The 17,807-nt window shown below is 37.9% G+C and overlaps 1 protein-coding gene across 1 annotated transcript in view; it reads left to right on the plus strand.

Moving 5' to 3' along the window:
• Window positions 1-14,791: 14,791 nt before the first annotated feature.
• LOC126368174 (GRIP and coiled-coil domain-containing protein 1) overlaps window positions 14,792-17,807 on the plus strand; it is a 235,441-nt gene continuing 232,425 nt past the window's right edge. The window contains exon 1 of the mRNA XM_050012064.1: window positions 14,792-14,864. The gene's annotated coding sequence lies outside the window, so the exon portion shown is untranslated. The remainder of the gene's footprint in view (window positions 14,865-17,807) is intronic.

Below are 17,807 nucleotides of genomic sequence, written 5' to 3' on the forward strand. Positions count from 1 at the left end.
GTTATTCCCATACCTACCATCAAGCAGAGCATCGACCACATCTAGATGCCCACAGTAGGTATGTCTATCTGTAGTATTATACACTGCATGTCTCCTTATCATGTAGGTCAGCTGGAAGAAATCTCTTTTTTAGAGATAAGCTTACCTGTACTGTCTGATTTCTTTGTGTGTTTCTTTCTGTGTTCTATTGTGTACAAATAAATAAATAAATAATAAAACCCGCAAATAATAGCTGTACAAAATAAGCCCTTTCGAAAAATGAAACTTTTTGGTCCGCACTCTATGTCACCTAGAGGCCGCCACATTGAATATAACGTGACGTCACATAGCCTATAACAACCGGACAATCAAGACGCTTCTAGTGACATTTTATTTATAGAATTCTGACAGGTGGTATAGAAGTTAGGTTGAGCAAACGTGCTTGCATATACACATACATAAATAAATACATAGCGGTAAAGTAAAACACATAACCCTCCTTTTAGCTTTGCCGCAGTCGGATGAAAACAGTATTTTCTTACACAGTAGCAGCTGGATAATTGCACTAGTTTTCCAAACCTGTAGTCGGCAGAGCCATACAGAAAACAACACTTGGTGTAAGAATGGATATGATGGACGGTGTGAATGATTCCGTGTTTCAGAAGACACGTTAAGCCGTTGCTCCCGGCCATTAGCCGTAAAACATCTCCACCAACCCGCAGTGGAGCAGTGTGGTGGAGCATGCTCCATACCCCTTCCGGTAGATTGAGGGGAGGCCTGCGCCCAGCAGTGGGACTTATATAGACTGTTTATGTTTATATAATTATGTTTATGTGAAATTATAAAAAAAAACAATAAGTACTTACCTAAAGAATTGTACAGTCATGAGCAATATAATTAATGTATCCACTTTTAGAACCCTGTCGTTTAAACTGTACACTGTACTTTACACTTAAAGTACATAGTATTATTCTATATTCTATGCTTAAACTTCAATTTGTCAAAAAAGTTAATGTGACATGGTAGCAAAATCCTCTTGTGACCGTAGAAAACATACATCGATCTCTTCTCTTGTCTAATATGTTTAGAACAAGTTTTATTATTGAAAAGTTGGTGAATGTGTCTGAACTATTTTCGCCCCCGGAAAGTTGGAAGCGATTGCCCGGGTTGACACTAATCCCTCGAGACAGACATCGGTCCTAACGTTTTGTTATCAGCCCTAACATTATGGAAAATTTGTGCGCAACCGACAATATCGAAGGGGCCTATTGAAGGCGATTTAGATCTTGAATTCTTATTAGAGTATACAGAGTGTTGACATCGTAACGTAAACTTTGAGGCGTGACTCAGACTATGATTCTGAGTTGATATCAAGTGGAACTTTCCGTCGCAAAAGTACAATAAATAATAAAAAAATTAATAAAAATAGTTTATTTCTTAACCTGTTACATTTTAACAAATATTTTTTGGTTACTCCTTTTAAGTAAAAAATATACCTGTAGTAGGAGTATCCGCTCTTCCAACAGACATTATGTAATACCAGGTTTGACGAAATGAAAAATGAAAAATAGGAAAAAAAATAAGTATAAGAAATATAAGAAAAATAAAATAAGTACAAAACAAAAAATAATCAAAAAATTTTTTTATGAATTTTCCGACAGGGAATTCCACTTGATATCAACTCAGAATCATGGTTTAAATCATCCCCCTCAGTATTCGTTACGGAGTCACTGACACCCTGTATACCTACTGACGGTCAGCGCTAAGCATAAACTCACGACTATATCCCAATTGGGATAGTCAGAGTACACGATAACCCGAAAGCAAGATGATCCGTGCTTCGGAGGGCATGTCAAGCAGTCGGTCCCGACTTCTATATACTTAAGTATGTAGTCGTTACCTGAACCATCTCAGGGGCCTCAATAGTAACGCTGACACGAGAGCTGTTGCGGTCACTGATTTCACAACCCACACAATAGAAGAAGAATATACAATTGAAATAATCAAATCTCACGGCTGTATGCCAATGGTGCAGTCAGAGTTAGATCCATCCCAAGATGAACTAAGTATCCACACCTCACCGCGCTTTCTGTTAGACCAACGTGATAGGTGGTGAGCCGTATCATCGTCTATAATGACCGAGCCAACTGTGTTAGTGAAAATTAAAAACTCATTGGTGCAAATCCGGTACCAGGGTTGGAACCCCTAAGCCAAACCTCTGCTTTGTTATGAAAATTATCGAAGTAAAACAGTTTACAGTGTACAGAACCCTATCGCATTACCATACTTGATATTCATTGCGTCTTTTTGTTACAATATATTTAATAAGTGAATGCGACATAGTTCTAAAATATGTATAAATACTATTTTCTGTGACCGTACCAGACTTTTTAGTGGAGGAAAGAGTGTGTCAGGACCGAAGCAAATAGAATTCCATAGTATCTGCTTACTCCGGTGGGAAAGAGGCGTGAATATGTATTGTGGTGAATATCAGTGACATAACCCCTGACGGCTTGTGACTCTTCGGCTTCAGCTTACGTAGATATGAATATTATGACGTCATTGTATATTTCCTACATTTCAGAAATCAGAATTTAACGTAATTATCATGGATAAACTTGTTGAAGGTCAATGTAACATTTTTGAATTTACGTCATTTCGCAAGGTGTTATGGCTGAGGAGAAGAAATGACAAGAAACTGCAACAGCAACACATCTTTTAAATCAATGAGGGTACATTACAAGTTATTTAATAACTAAAGGGACTCATTCAATACAAGACATTTTTACCATTTAGGTAATCATTAATTTGTAATAAGATTTTTTTACATAAAATAAGCTTCACATGATTTTTCATTCTCTTTGATCTCTCTATCGGCCCTTTCACCATTTTTGTCTATCTATCTCTATCTGTTACTAAAAGTAGCTGTCAATGTAGCGATTAATACCCAGAGGGATATTAACTCCCGGCGATTTGTCACTCTTTATCACTTCCAAAACACTAGGCACTAACAGTTCTCGGTGTGCTCATACATGATACCGTATGTTAATAACAATATAGTACACTTAGCTATACTACACACATAACAATAAAATGGGGGAAATAACTGCTTACGACGTTGATAATATCCTCTTCGCATGGTGAAATATCTATATTTATTTACCCGACTGCGACGAAGCAAAAGGAAGGGATATGTGTTTGACCTCTATGTATACTATACATGTATGTGTGTATGCACGTCTGTTCCAACCTAACTTCTAAACCATCTGTCAGAATTTAACAAATCAAAAAAAAAATAAAGAAAGCTTTTATTATCAGGATATAAAGAAAGAAGGCGAATGTTTGAGGTAGGATACAATATCATCATCATCAGCCCATTAACGTCCCCACTGCTGGGACACGGGCCTTTCCTATGGATGGGTAGGGAGATCGGGCCTTAAACCATCACGCGGGCCCAGTGCGGATTGATGGTTATTAACGACTGCTAAAGCAGCCGGGACCAACGGCTTAACGTGCCTTCCGAAGCACGAAGGAGCTCGAGATGAAAACTTTTTTTTTGTGGTCACCCATCCAATGACCGGCCTTTGCGAAAGTTGCTTTACTTCAACGATCGCAGACCGAGCGCGTTAACCGCTGCGCCACCGAGGTCCAGATACAATATCATCATCATCAATTTAAGAGCCACGCTCTTGTCGGTGTAGCATTTTCCATTCCAGTCTATCAAAGGCCAATTCCTTGACTTCCCTATAAGACACGACGTTAACCTTTTCTTTAATCTGTTCCATGTAACCTCTTCTTGATCAAAGCTAGAAGCTAACTAGCTTTTTTGTTCAAGTTAGAGGGAAAGAGAGGAAGGGGAGGATACAATATGAGATATACGAAATGAACAGAGGTTCCCAAACTAGGCGGAGCCTGTATCTTGGGAAACCGTGGACCATGGAGTAGATTGATGCAAATTGAGGTGTCACTAGAAGCATCTTGATTGTCCGGTGGTTGATAACTATGTGACGAGCGGAAAAATCACACTCTAAAAAATATGAAACAAAGAAATTAGCATGTTTTTCTGAAATTCTTCTGAAGAGTGATGTTTAGAAGATAGCCATGGTCGTACGCCAATTTGTCTTAAGAGTGTGCTTACCACAGCATACGATCTTCTAAACATCACTAAGTACTCGGAAGAATTTACGAAGCATACCTATTTTCTTGTTTCATACTTTTTAGAGCGTGATTTTTCCTCAGGGCGCGTAGGGTTTTAATTTTTTTTTTACTTTTTTTGAGCATAATGAGAGTGTTTTCTGAGCGGTCGGACTTCTCACTTCTTCGGTGATGGATGCAGCTTACAGCGTGCAACATACAGCGTGCATAATAAATTTTGATTAATTGTATTATATTAATAAGTTCTAACATACTAACACCAGTATTTAAGTGATTTTGTTCTAACACACCGGGTATTATGATCCGAAATAAATAACACAAAATAACAATGAAAAAGAATGAAATCACAGCTGGTATCTGTAGTAGAGTTTGTAACTTTTGATTTGTATCAAACCGTACGATCGCCTAGCAACGCCCTTTCTTTATTAGTTCCTGGTACGAACCGACACTTGTAGGGTGAGTGGTTAGTTGTGGACTCACATTTTTGAATTACGTAAAGCTTACTTTATGTAAAAAAGCTTATTATAAGATTAATGATAACCTAAATGATAAAAATGTCTGGTATTGAATGTGTCCCTCTAATTTTGATTTAAAAGATGTGTTGCTGTTGCAGTTTCTTGTCATTTCTTCTCCTCAGCCATAACACCTTGCGAAATGACGTAAATTCAAAAATGTTTTGACCTTCAACAAGTTTATCCATGATAATTACGTTGAATAAATGGTTCTGATTCTGAACACGCCTAACAACGCACGACAACATCCCTATCGGGGTAGGTAGAAGCACATTCATCGCAATTGGTCTGTTAGACCAACGTAATGGGTGATGAATGACGAACCGTCTATGATGGGCGAGCCAAATGTGTTAGTGAAAACTACACTTCTCTTCTATCATTTTTATTGCGAGATGGAGTAACAACCTCATCTACCTTGGCGTCAGGATTATTATTGAGCCGCCAATGGCCTCTGACATGACTCAGTAATAACCGAGACCAACGACTTAACGTGCCTTCCAAAGCACGGATTATCTTACTTAAGAACTTTAGGGTGATCAGCCTGTAATGTGCTAACCAAACTGGGGATCACAAAGTGATTTCATTTAAAATTGCACTTAAGATTCATTAATAACTCGTTGGTGCAAGTCTGGTTAGTCCGGTACCGGGATTCGAAACGGCGCTTCCCGTTTGAGAAGCAAGCCGGTGAACCACATTTTTTTGAAATGTTTACCTTATCGTACAATAATTAAAAATATCGTATTGAACGTTACCTCTCATTACGGCCTCCGTGGTCCGGGTTAGACTTTTCAGGCCTGAATCACCTGATTGTCCGAATAAGTAAGATGATTCCGTGCTTCGGAGGGCACGTTAAGCCGTTGGTCCCGGCACTCTCTCTCTCTCCTTGGCATTTATTATTCCCATCTGATGGTGGGGTCTGCCTTCTTCGTACTTCTCTTCCACTTCGCTCTATCGGACGTGTCGTTCTCGGAGACATTGCTCATACACAGGTCCTTTTTGACCACATCCGCCCATCTTGTTTTTGGTCGTCCTCTTGGTCTAAGCCCTGGTATTGGCTGTAACGTTACCCACATAATCTGGAGGTCTTCTTTTTACGTGCCCAAACCAACGGAGCCTGCTCTCTGCTCCGTTGGTCCCGGCTATTAGCCGTAAAAACACCTCCACCAACCCGCATTGGAGCAGCGTGGTGGAGTATGCTCCATACCCCCTCCGGTTGATTGAGGGGAGGCCTGTGCCCAGTAGTGGGACGTATATAGGCTGTTTATGTATGTGCAATATGGGACTTTCCAGGGTACGTTTACCAAAAACAATATAGATGGCGTTGTTCAGTTTTAACGTGATAATTACCTATTTTTTAATTATCGGGTACCTACATAATTATACCAAAATACAATGTGTACCAACCAGCAGATATCATCTTAAAGTAAGTAGTATTTAAGCGTAATAAAAAAGTTTAAACAACCACTTATTGCATAGGACGTCACTCACTATTTTTATTCTTATTTAAACTATGATCTTTATTATAATTTTAAAAATAAGGAGAAAGAAATCACAAAATCCACCTAAATCGTAATGCGATTAAAATGTGAAAACAATTTGCTTTATAAATTTTGAAATATAAAAAAGAATTACGTACTTAGTCCTTGCATAAATTATTGTTTCCATGAAATCAGTTTAACGAAAAAAGAAAAACAAAATACTCTGCGTCCGATATTGACCTTTTCACCCTGAAACCACTTTAACAAAATATTTCTATGCCATAGTCAACTCTAACGCAATCACGCAAGGTATATTTATGAGACTCCTCGGGTCGTTACGGATATGTGTTATTTTTCTTGGAGATTTTTACGACAGGGCTCAGGGTTATGATTTTGAAATACAACCTCTATATCACATATGTAACTGTTATGGATGGACTAAACCATCGAAGACGTTCATAGGTAAGGTAGGAAATAGTATTCTGTTCTTGGATATCACATTGCCTTACAATAGGCTAGTTTCCAACTAGTCAAATCAGTTACTTACTTTTTACTAAACGTCAAAACACGAAATTACTATGGAATTTGTATGAAATAGCACACTTTCATAGAAAAACCTGATAAAATGTCGTATTTATTATTACGTTTTTCTTGATTAAAAACCATAAATAAGTTAAGTAGAAAAAAAAATGTTTTTCATTAGTTTTAGATCTGTCTTTATTTAGTAATCAGAATTTCATAAATTATTTTGAACCTAGTTCTCGACCCAATTACGACGGGAAAGAATATGGGCTTTGGTAGAAAGAAATAGCGGGTTTTGTTATAGTAGTAGTGACCTCTCTCTCTCTCACACTGGACGTAGCAATTAGAGGATTCGATCTCGGGGATCCTGAATCCGGAAATTCCAGGATCCCGGTCATATTTTAGTCCCGAAATTTTCGGGATTGAATTTAACGAATCCCGGAATTTTCGGGATTATTTATTTTTAGATCAGTCAATAAAACGTGCGTGTAACGAATGTGTAAACGTGTATAAAATTTTCGCTTCTCGTCGTGTAAGTATTGATAGATTTTTTCTTAACAAAAATGCATTAATTTGTCTGAGTAAATATAGATGAAAACCAGTGTTATTTTCTGTAGCATGCGCCTTAAGCATAGACTTAAATGTTTTTAGCATTAAAGTCTTTTTTATAGTATAATTAAACAAGTTTTAAGTAGATGATGTTTTTATAATTTATTGGAAAATATAAAAAAAACTAGGCCATTATCAAACTATTTCATAAATTATTTAAAGAAGTGTCAAGTCGTAGGTGTCAAGTCATGTTCTACAAGTACATTGCGTAGCTTCCGGTTTTGTGTTACGCCCTTGGCCAGACATTGATTTTTCCAATCGGAATGTAAATATATATAAACTGTTATGGAAAGCGGCTCTGACATAGTTACTTTAACGTAGTAAGACCGAATGTCCTTTTAAAATCCAAACCCCTTTTTAACTATTGTGTCTGTAGATCTCTGCCTGAGGAGGTTGAAGCAAGTCAAGGCGCATTTCCTTACTTCTATTTCCTCTTCATCTTCATAATCTTTCTACGCCTTTTCTTCCATAGTATATGTAGTTATCATAAAAACTATATGTGTATTATTATTATGTTGTTTACGTACTCGTAAGTGTATCTATCTTTGTATTTATTTTTATACGTACAAGTATTCCCATGCTGCACTATCCAGCTACATTATTCCTCTATAATATTATATATCTCCTATACTTAAAGGTTACCTGGAAGAGATTGCTACTTAGCAATAAGGCCGCATATTGTATTCATTCTATTTCTCTTTTGTTTTGTATTTTCCTGTTTGTGCAATAAAGTATTTGTTATGTAAAGCATTATCGTCTTTAATCCGTTAAAGTGATATATTTCACATGGTTACGGACAGTAACTTGGGCCTTTTGGTCACTAGGACACTATGGTGGCCGCCACAGTCGCGTCACCACCAAAATGTGTGTAGTTGCAGTTGAGGTAGCGTTTATACAACTGCATACATTATACATTCCCACCACCACCACCACCACCACTCACAAATGTGAGGACGTGATAATCATTCTAAGATGCAAACATGAATTCGAAAACATATTATTGGTTTAGACCTGTGCTGGATTCGAAACTGCGACCTCAAAGTGAGAGGCAAGCGTTCCACGCACTGGGCTACCACGGCGGCGTGTACTTATGTTATGTTATGAAAAATATTCGATATAAAAAATCCATATTTTCAAATGATTTACAAAAAAATATCGCTGCCGCGTTCCGATATTTTCCGATATTTATATCGACATATTTAGTGTACTATGTATGTATAGTAAGTACTCGTATTTCATAAGACGCAAGGCCTCCTACTATTTCAATATTCACCTCTCGGGGCAGGTGTTTGCACTCGAAGTGCCGATAGCGAGACTGTAATATTCAATAGGTGCTGAGTACTGAGTGACTGAGCTGACGGGGGCAATCTGGCCGGATTTCGGTCGCATTGCCTCAACATATTCGAACGGAGATCGCAATATGAAATATTGCTTAAATGATGCACTTACATCGATAAAAATACATGGCACCGCAACAAAATGATTCAGACCATGATTCCGAGTTGATATCAAGTGGAATTACCTGTCGGAAAATTCATTTCAATTATTTTCAGTTCTATAGGTACTATTGCGATGGAAAATTTCTCTTGATAGTAACCCAGATCATGAATGGAATTTTTTGTTGCACCATCCCGCATCCAAGTTGTTTGTAAATGTTTGTTTCCTTTTGGTGGTTGCCTGGAAGAATTTGCTCTAGCGCAATAAGGCCGCCCAAATTGTACTGTATTCATGTGTTATGTCTGATTATTGAAATTTAGAATGACCTCGTAATCACTTTGTGATCCCTATTTTGGTTAGGACATTACAGGCTGATCACCTGATTGTCCGAAAATAAGATGATCTGTGCTTCGGAAGGCACGTTAAGCCGTTAGTCCCGGTTACTACTTACTGATATAAGTTAGTAGTCGTTACATGAGCCATGTCAGGGGCCTTTGGTGGCTCAATAGTTACCCTGACTCCAGGGTTGATGGGGTTGATAGTCCACCTCGCAACCCACACGATAGAAGAAGATGACGGTGTTATTTTCATATTACAAAATCCTCAATAATGAAATCCCCGTGAGTAAGCGTTTAATCTCAAGAAGATTAAGTTATTAATAGGTACCTTAAAGAGGGGCGATAATAACGCAAAATTCTAAGGATTATAGCTGGCGGAATAGACTAAAAAGGGAAAAAAATGCTGCTTCAGTGTTTTGGCAAGATTTCGTAGCTGATTAGTGTGTTTAATTGCTTTAAAAAATTAATTTACTTATAACTAATAATTTAATTATAACTCAATATAATAATTAATACTCAATATTTAACAGAATATAGAAAGCATCTGCAGATCAAATCTGACAACTACCCCTATGGGAATAACAGTGATTTTTTTTTGACGTGATTTATTGTAGATGGCGCAAAGTATAAAGTACTTGGCCGGAAACAGTGAGATAATTATAAAGCTAGATAGAGCGAAATCGATCGACTTGGGGCAACACAAGTAATCAAAGACAACTTGCAGCCACTGTTGATAACATAACAAGTACTTTATTGCACAAACAGGAAAAAACAAAATACAAAACAAAAGAGAAATAGAATTAGTACAATAGGCGGCCTTATTGCTAAGTAGCAATCTCTTCCAGGCAACCTAACAGGCAGGGAACATAGTACATGACAGCCTAACTTCTCTGTAAATAATTTATGAAATAAAAATCTCTAAATTACCTTTAAACACGCAACCCGAGATGTGTATTTTCTCTACTCCCAGTCTAGAAACAAACATACACAAAATATTACAATTGAACACAAAATATTAAATAATTAATAATATTGGCGTATCCATAAACACAAAACGTCATAAAACGTAGCTGCCTATTTCACCCCATACCTTACAAAGCCTTACGGTACAAGCATCTACCCAGAACTATATGAAACCGTATTTTAGAAGGCACTTAATTCCGTACAATGTTACCTAGAGAAATCGTTGTCGTGAATATTAACGAGTCACGGTTAACGAGTAACAGTTAACGAGTAAGGAATAACGACATGCGTGAACGGGTGTCGTAAATTAACGACTGGAATTACGACATGTGCCTGAAATTGTTTTGTTGGCCTATGTTCTTATAAGCTAGAGGTACACTTACTATAACCTATTTGTTTACGGTGTACATATCGTCGCCCTACAGTAAAAACCACGTAAGCGCGCCTTTTTGAAAAATCACATTCTAATGTGAATTTGAATTTATTTCCGAATTCATGTTTGAATCATAAATGATTCAGCGGTAAGGAAAACATCGTGAGTAAACGCATTTCGGAGGTATGTGACCTAATCTATCTTGGGCTGGTTTTGACTTTACGGGTGGGAAGGTCATACAGGCAGTCGCTTTTGTAAAAACTGGACCTTTCAAATCTTCGGGTTAGGTAAGCGAACCCCGTGAAAAACGGGATAACACTAGGTCGATGATGATGACATTCTAATGTGAAATTCTTCAACAAAACCATGATTTATTTCAATTAGCCTCATTCCGGGTTTTACCTGTACTGACACTAATTATCTACCGCGTTGTTTTGTTAACAAAATTAACACTCGAACACCTGTGTTTTTTCATAAAAGCACTTACGCGGTATTCACTAAGACGATGATAAACATAAACGACTATATATCCAGTTGGGATAGTCAGGGGTACAGTGCATGATTGACTATACCTATTTACCAACTCACGCCTATTTCCCACCGGGGTAAGCAGAGACTATAGAATTCCATTTGCTTTGATCCTGACACACTTCTCTTGCTTCCTCCACATTCATCAATCGCTTCATACACGCACGCCGGTTCAGAGTAGATCGTATTGAACCTTTTCTAAGGACATCTGTAATTTGGTCATCGTAAGTCCTTCTCGGTCTTCCTCTGCCAGCCCTACCATCAACTTTCGCTTGATATACCGCTTTTGCAATCCTATTATCCTTCATCCGCTCTACGTGTCCAAACCAACCTAACATTCCCTTCTCAATCCTAGTCACTATATCGTCTTTTACACCACATCTCTGTCTTATCACACTGTTTCTCACTCTATCACTCAACTTCACAGCGCAGATGCTACGCAAAGACCTCATTTCTACGGCACTGATCCTACTTTCATGCTTCTTCTGCCATACCCAACATTCACTACCGTACTTCAGCGTAGGGACAAGCACTGCATTGTGAACAGCCATCCCCGCATCTTATTATTACATAAAATAACGTATACGTACTAAATACGTTCCTCTGCCGGGCAAAGGCCTAACCTCAATCAACCGGAGCGCACGCCATCCGACATTTTATTTTAATTATTTCAAAAATCATACGAATGAATCGCTTAATTACGTAACATAACATAAATAGCCTATATACACGTCCCACTGCTGGGCACAGACCTCCCCTAAGCACAATACGTACCTACCTACAAAATATTATTTTTAGATACCTCCCTCCGACAAGACCAATGTACATTCGGGATTGTCTACACAAAACAAAGAAGGGACAGAAATTTCCAATGTTTATATTACATTAACTTACCTATTCTAGCCACGCACTATAAAGAGACGCTGTAGCGGGAATCGACGTCCGGGAACTCGCTGTCAAAGCCATGTCGTATATATTCTTATATACGATCCACGCGCGGCGGGGCGCCAGTAGCTACGAAAGCGTTCCGAGGTTTACAGTTCAATAATCATGATTACATTACTTTTGAAATAATAATGTTATTTATTTCACTCAAATGTTATTTATGTCACTCGCGTTAAGGTTTATTTACGTGTATTTTCACAAGTCCAATTTTCTGGGCAAATCGATCTGCCTCCAGAAAACCGGCAAATGTACTCAACGACACTACCAGGATCACCGCAATCGCAGCCGCAATCCAATCCTGGCTTGCGATTGAAGGAAACGTATACCCATACGTGGGTCAAAATTTGAACTAAACCAAAAAGGAAGAATAGCGCAAAATTTGAAATTTGAATAAAGTATTATGGAATATAATTATTTTATCTTTATTCACAATACAGTTCAAATATTTTCAATAACACTGGCAGTGAGGCGCCATCAAGGCGCCATTGTATTAAATAGGATTTTATTCACATTAAAAACGCAGGCAAAGATTTTGAAACCCTGCAGCCTTGTCTGTAATTCCTAGTAGCTAAAATGCCTTGTCTTCGGTATTCAATATCAGGACGCCTTATTATTATTTAACTACTACTTATAAATAATTAAATTATATCTACAAAGTTAATAAAATGTCCTTACCTACCTAATCTAACATTCAAAAGTCCATTTTAAAGGATAGGTGGCAGAAAGGTGCTTTAGGGGCGCCATAATTATTTTTGTAGTAGTAGTACTTTTATTCACCTAATAAAGGTAGGCAAAGATTTTGAGACCATACAGTCTTGTCTTTAGTTCCCAGTATCTTCAATGTAATGTCCATTTTACGCCTGACAGGTGTATTTAGTATTAATTTTTATTATTATTATATTTGTTATTTGCCTAGATTTGTAAAAAAAAAATTAAGTCTAACATTTACAAGTTCATTCACAAAAAAAGCAATACAGTGGGACGCCATATTTGTAGAAGTATTTAGTAATTTTTATTCGCCTGAAACAAGGCAGACAAGGATATGTAATCCATCCAGCCTTATCTTTAGCTTACAGAGGTATTTCTTTTGTCAAAACCATTTAAAAATATAATATAGGTACATTACATATTTAATAAAATAATACAAGCGTTTGGCCGAATTTTAAGGACCAAAAACTTGTAGAACCCTCAAACTTAATACCGATACTTAATTAATTAAAATGATAATTAATTAAATTTACGTGACTCTTAAAATCTTTGGAAAACTTGAAAATGAAGTTTTAAAGTTAAACAATTTATCATTTTTCCTCAATTTATTTTTTATGTCCAATCTTTAATACCTACGTTAGGTATAAAAAACACCAGGTCTTTCATAGCGTAGATATTAACACGTTGACCAAGTATTTGGGAGATGCCTGGTGAATTAATCCCGCGTCAGTTTATAAAACGACCATTTAAAAAAAAATGTTTCGGGCCTGGAAAATTTTCACCTACTAACAGTGGAGCAGCATCGCATCGTAAAGAAATTGGCTCCGCAGGCTTTGCTTAGGAAAGGCGTGTGTCTGGCCTGGGACGTACGCGTAGGTACCTACTTAAGCAGTTTCTATTATAATCATTTGTTACAAATTGAAAATGTTTCCTTTTAAAAAACGCTCCTTCCGTAAAAATATATTATGACCACAAAACGCACCATGTCGTGCGTCAACTTCAAAGAAATAAAACGCAACAGACGTGAGTTTTTTTTATGTTTTTTTTCTTGAATGGGTATTTTTAAGATGACATGTGCAAATTATCAAAAAATGGCTTTTTGGCGGGAAACGGGAACGGGACAGTTGGTTTCTTCATTGAATAATCTAAATAATTAATACTAAGTGGTGTGTTGTGGTTAATGATCGCATTAAGTTAGTCGGAAGACATTCGCGAGTGTTATTATATCGGAGTATTCAATAAACAAAGTGTATCTGCCTATTTTCGCGTCGTGCCAAGAAGCCGCTTCATAACTCGAAAGTTTATGCGGACTTTTGAGTTAATTCGTTTAGGGTTGGAATAGGAGTCTACTCCGAGGGTGGGGGCTTAGGTTTCATCATCATCACCTTTCATCATTTCATCAATCATCAAGAAAAAAATACGTAAGACATGGCTGTATGGGCATAGTTCCCTTTGCCTTACCCTTCGGGGAAAATCAAAACAAAAAAAAATGGGTGTTTTATGATGACAAGTGCAAATTTATTAAAAAAATTGAGTATGGAACAGAAAATCGAATCGAAAGCGGGCTTTTCGGCGGGAAACGGGAACGGGACAGTTGCTTTCTTCATTGAGTAATCTAAATAATTAATACGAAGTGGTGTTTTGTGGTTAATGATCGCATTAAGTTAGTCAGAAGACATTCGCGAGTGTTATTATATTGGAGTATTCAATGAACAAAGTGTATCTGCCTATTTTCGCTTCGTGCCGGGAAGCCGCTTCATAACTCAAAAGTTTATGCGGACTTTTGAGTTAATTCGTTTGGGGATCGGAGTAGGAGTCTACTCCGAGGGTGGGGGCTTAGGTTTCATCATCATCACCTTTCATCATTTCATTAATCATCAAGAAAAAAAATACGTCAGACATGGCTGTATGGGCATAGTTCCCTTTGCCTTACCCTTCGGGGAAAACCAAAACAAAAAAAAAAAAAATCGAAAGCTGTCATGAAGTTTCAAATCTCCGACGACAGATGACTATGCGCGATCCGAGTGAAGTCAAGTCAGTTCTGAACGGGCCGCGGTGATGAGTACAATTGTCGGGCAGTCACCAATAAAACGTTACGCGGGTATTTATGATCGAAACGTCGAGTGCGCTAATGGCTCTAATGGCTCGTGTAACTTAATGAGATAGTTCGTTATTTGAAAAGTGTTACGGTTATGAATTCCATATTGTGTACATTGTGATGTGCTTGTGACTACCTATGCGGACATTCTAGTGAATTTGATACTATTGACAGTAACAGTGTCTAACGTTCACATTGGAGAATCATGTCACCGCTAATGTAAGTACTTTTTCTATCTCCTGTTATGTTTACCAGTTTGTGCTTTTTCGCATAGGTACTTTTAAGTAGGAAAAGAAAGAGATAGTTGTAGTAAGTTGCCATTTACTAGAAACGTGTCACCATGAACACGCTTGTTCCATAAAAAATAAACTGTGTGTAATTAGAAACATAAACAATGTATTTCCTACGCACTACTCGAAACACTTAAGAGCTAATCGGATACATCTCAAAATGATGGAACGTGTAACATAACCCGACGTAATGCCCCCAAAAGCTGCCGCCACGTGTGACGTGAGCCTTAGGCCGCTTAGACACGAGCGGCTGAGTTTCAACGCAAATTGTAAGACGAAAAAAATTCTACTTTTTTATTGTATTTATTACTAATTTATTAAGAAGTGAAAGGGCACTGACTGCCTCACTCAGCGCGAAATCTGGAAAACTATAAGTGCTCTAAAAAAATTTTTAAGTGTTTTTTTAGGCCGTAGGTCACTAAGTGGCTTTTTTGCCCCCCTTAAGAGGTAAAATGGGGGGGGGGTTGCATATTTGCATTATTCTTTATTTGCATACTATGATGGTAAACTTACAAGTTAGAAAGTAACATATGAGTTTCACATCTTAGACCCTTTCGGGCACAACAAAATACTTGATACCACCAACGACACGGTACTTGTTTAATGTTTTTTGTTAGTGTGATACATTCACAGTTTTAATAGTTGTAATAGTGGGTGAACGAAGTTGCGAGTCACAGCTAGTTTATAATGACTTTCCCCAGTCTATGCCCTACCTTACCATAAAGAAAGTGTCATTTTCGTGCAAGTAATAGCATCCACAAGCTTATGTAAATAAAGCACTAAACAAGAAGCTGTTACCGAAGTATGCGAAATATTTGCATTTACGAACCTTCCTTATACCGTGTACGTAAGATACTTGCACACTTTCCGCCCGCGACTTTGTCTACCTGGGTCCTATTTCATAAAACTTACAAATGCGTAAATTACAACGACAATTGGGTGTTCATTACGTAGCTAATATGAGGCTGCAAAATATTTGTGATGATACACTCTGCAATGTACATCAAATTGTCTTTGTAATTTACAATTGTAAGTTTTATGAAATAGGCCCCTGTAGGCTCTGCACGGCAACCGCGCTGCGCACGGCGCGAATTATATCGAGGCCTTCGACCAATACCCGTTTGAAGTCCATCTACGTAGATAGCATTCGTATCGTTTATTGGCCGAACAGTTAACGACGTGGACACGGCCACAGTTAAGAAATATAGATGTCACTCTTATCACGGTCGCGGATGTAATGCGTCAGTAGAATAAAATTTAAGATTGGAAGAGAATTTTGAAATTTAAAATGATTGGCGGCAAAAAGGACAGGCCAGTATGTGCACAGATTGTACTCTGCCTGCTACAAGGCTTCGGCGCACCGAAAGTAGTATTTTGTTATATAAGTATATAAACTCACACACATTTATGTATCACACCAAAAGTAGTACCCACGTGTCATGGATTTCCAAAAAAAAAACAAACGAAATCATGCGTAATAAATGCAATGATTATTTTTGTAATGTAATAAATATGGATTTAAATTTGATTACGCGATTTTAATGCGGGCATGCTTTGAAACTGCCCCGCGCTGCGTTACTATTAGCACACCCCGGACCCTTCATACAAACAACCTCGTTTTACACAGACACTACACATTGACTTTACCGTACACGCGCATCTGCATGTGTGACGTCTGACGACATACGATTCAAGTCTAAACTATGTTCGAGGGGGGGAGGTAAACCTAGTTCAGACGCTGGTGGGGAGCGGAGAGTTGCCGTTCTATACGTAGTATTATTCCTTAGTCTATCCTATTAGATTGTTAAGCGCTAATGGATGGACCATATCGACCTTATAGACTGTGCAGAGCCCTATAAAGTTAATACCATCTACTTACCCACTTTAAAACCCTGTCGCAATAACATATTTGACATTTAGTGGGATTTAAACTTCAATTTGTCAAAAAGTTAATGTGACATGGTATTAAAATGTACACAGTATATTATCCACCTTAACCTCTTAACGCCGAGATTTCCAGACACAATAATTAAACAATGGGTTTTGGATTTTAAAAGAACATTCGGTCTTACGACTTTAAAGTTCTGGGGGGTTATAAAGGCAATTCATCTAAAAAAGCAAAATTGCAATTTGACATTTGCGCATATAAAAGTAAGTGCGCAATGCATACAAATGTAAAATAGCAATATTGCATTCTTAGATGCATTGCTTCGATATGGCCATTTTAACCCCCCTGATCTATCAATTTGCAATATTTCTTCCAAATCAGTCCAGCGCGTAAGACGGGGACAGATAACATACAAACGGACAGTTACTTTCATATTATATTAGTATGGATAATACGTCCGACCTTGTGTTGAGGATTTATGGACTTGTATCCCCTTGGAAGGCCTACTTGGGTAGCCATTGTTAATCATTCTACAGACATCTTACATGCTACTCTCGGACACATACAAACATAAACTCACGCCTATCTCCCGCCGGGGTAAACAGATACTATAGAATACTATTTGCTTCGATCCTGACACACTTCTCTTGCTTCCTCCACATTCATCAATCGCTTCATACACGCATGCACGGTTCAGAGTAGATCGTATTAAACCTTTCCTAAAGGACATCTCCAATTTGGTCAATGACTTCTGGATTTAAGAAATAAAGTGGATACACGTATAACATAGGCGATGGTTGATCGCCTGTCACCATGGCATACGGCTTCAGCGGTCTGCGATTGAGCGTTGGGCTCACGATCCGGAGGTCCCGGGTTCGAATGCTGGTGGGGACAAATCTCAAAAATCACTTTTTGATCCCTAGTTTGGTTAAGACATTACAGGCTGATCACCTGATTGTCCGAAAGTAAGACGATTTTTGCTTC

The sequence above is a fragment of the Pectinophora gossypiella genome, chromosome 7 (assembly GCF_024362695.1).
Source record: "Pectinophora gossypiella chromosome 7, ilPecGoss1.1, whole genome shotgun sequence".
Taxonomy (NCBI): Eukaryota; Metazoa; Arthropoda; class Insecta; order Lepidoptera; family Gelechiidae; genus Pectinophora; species Pectinophora gossypiella.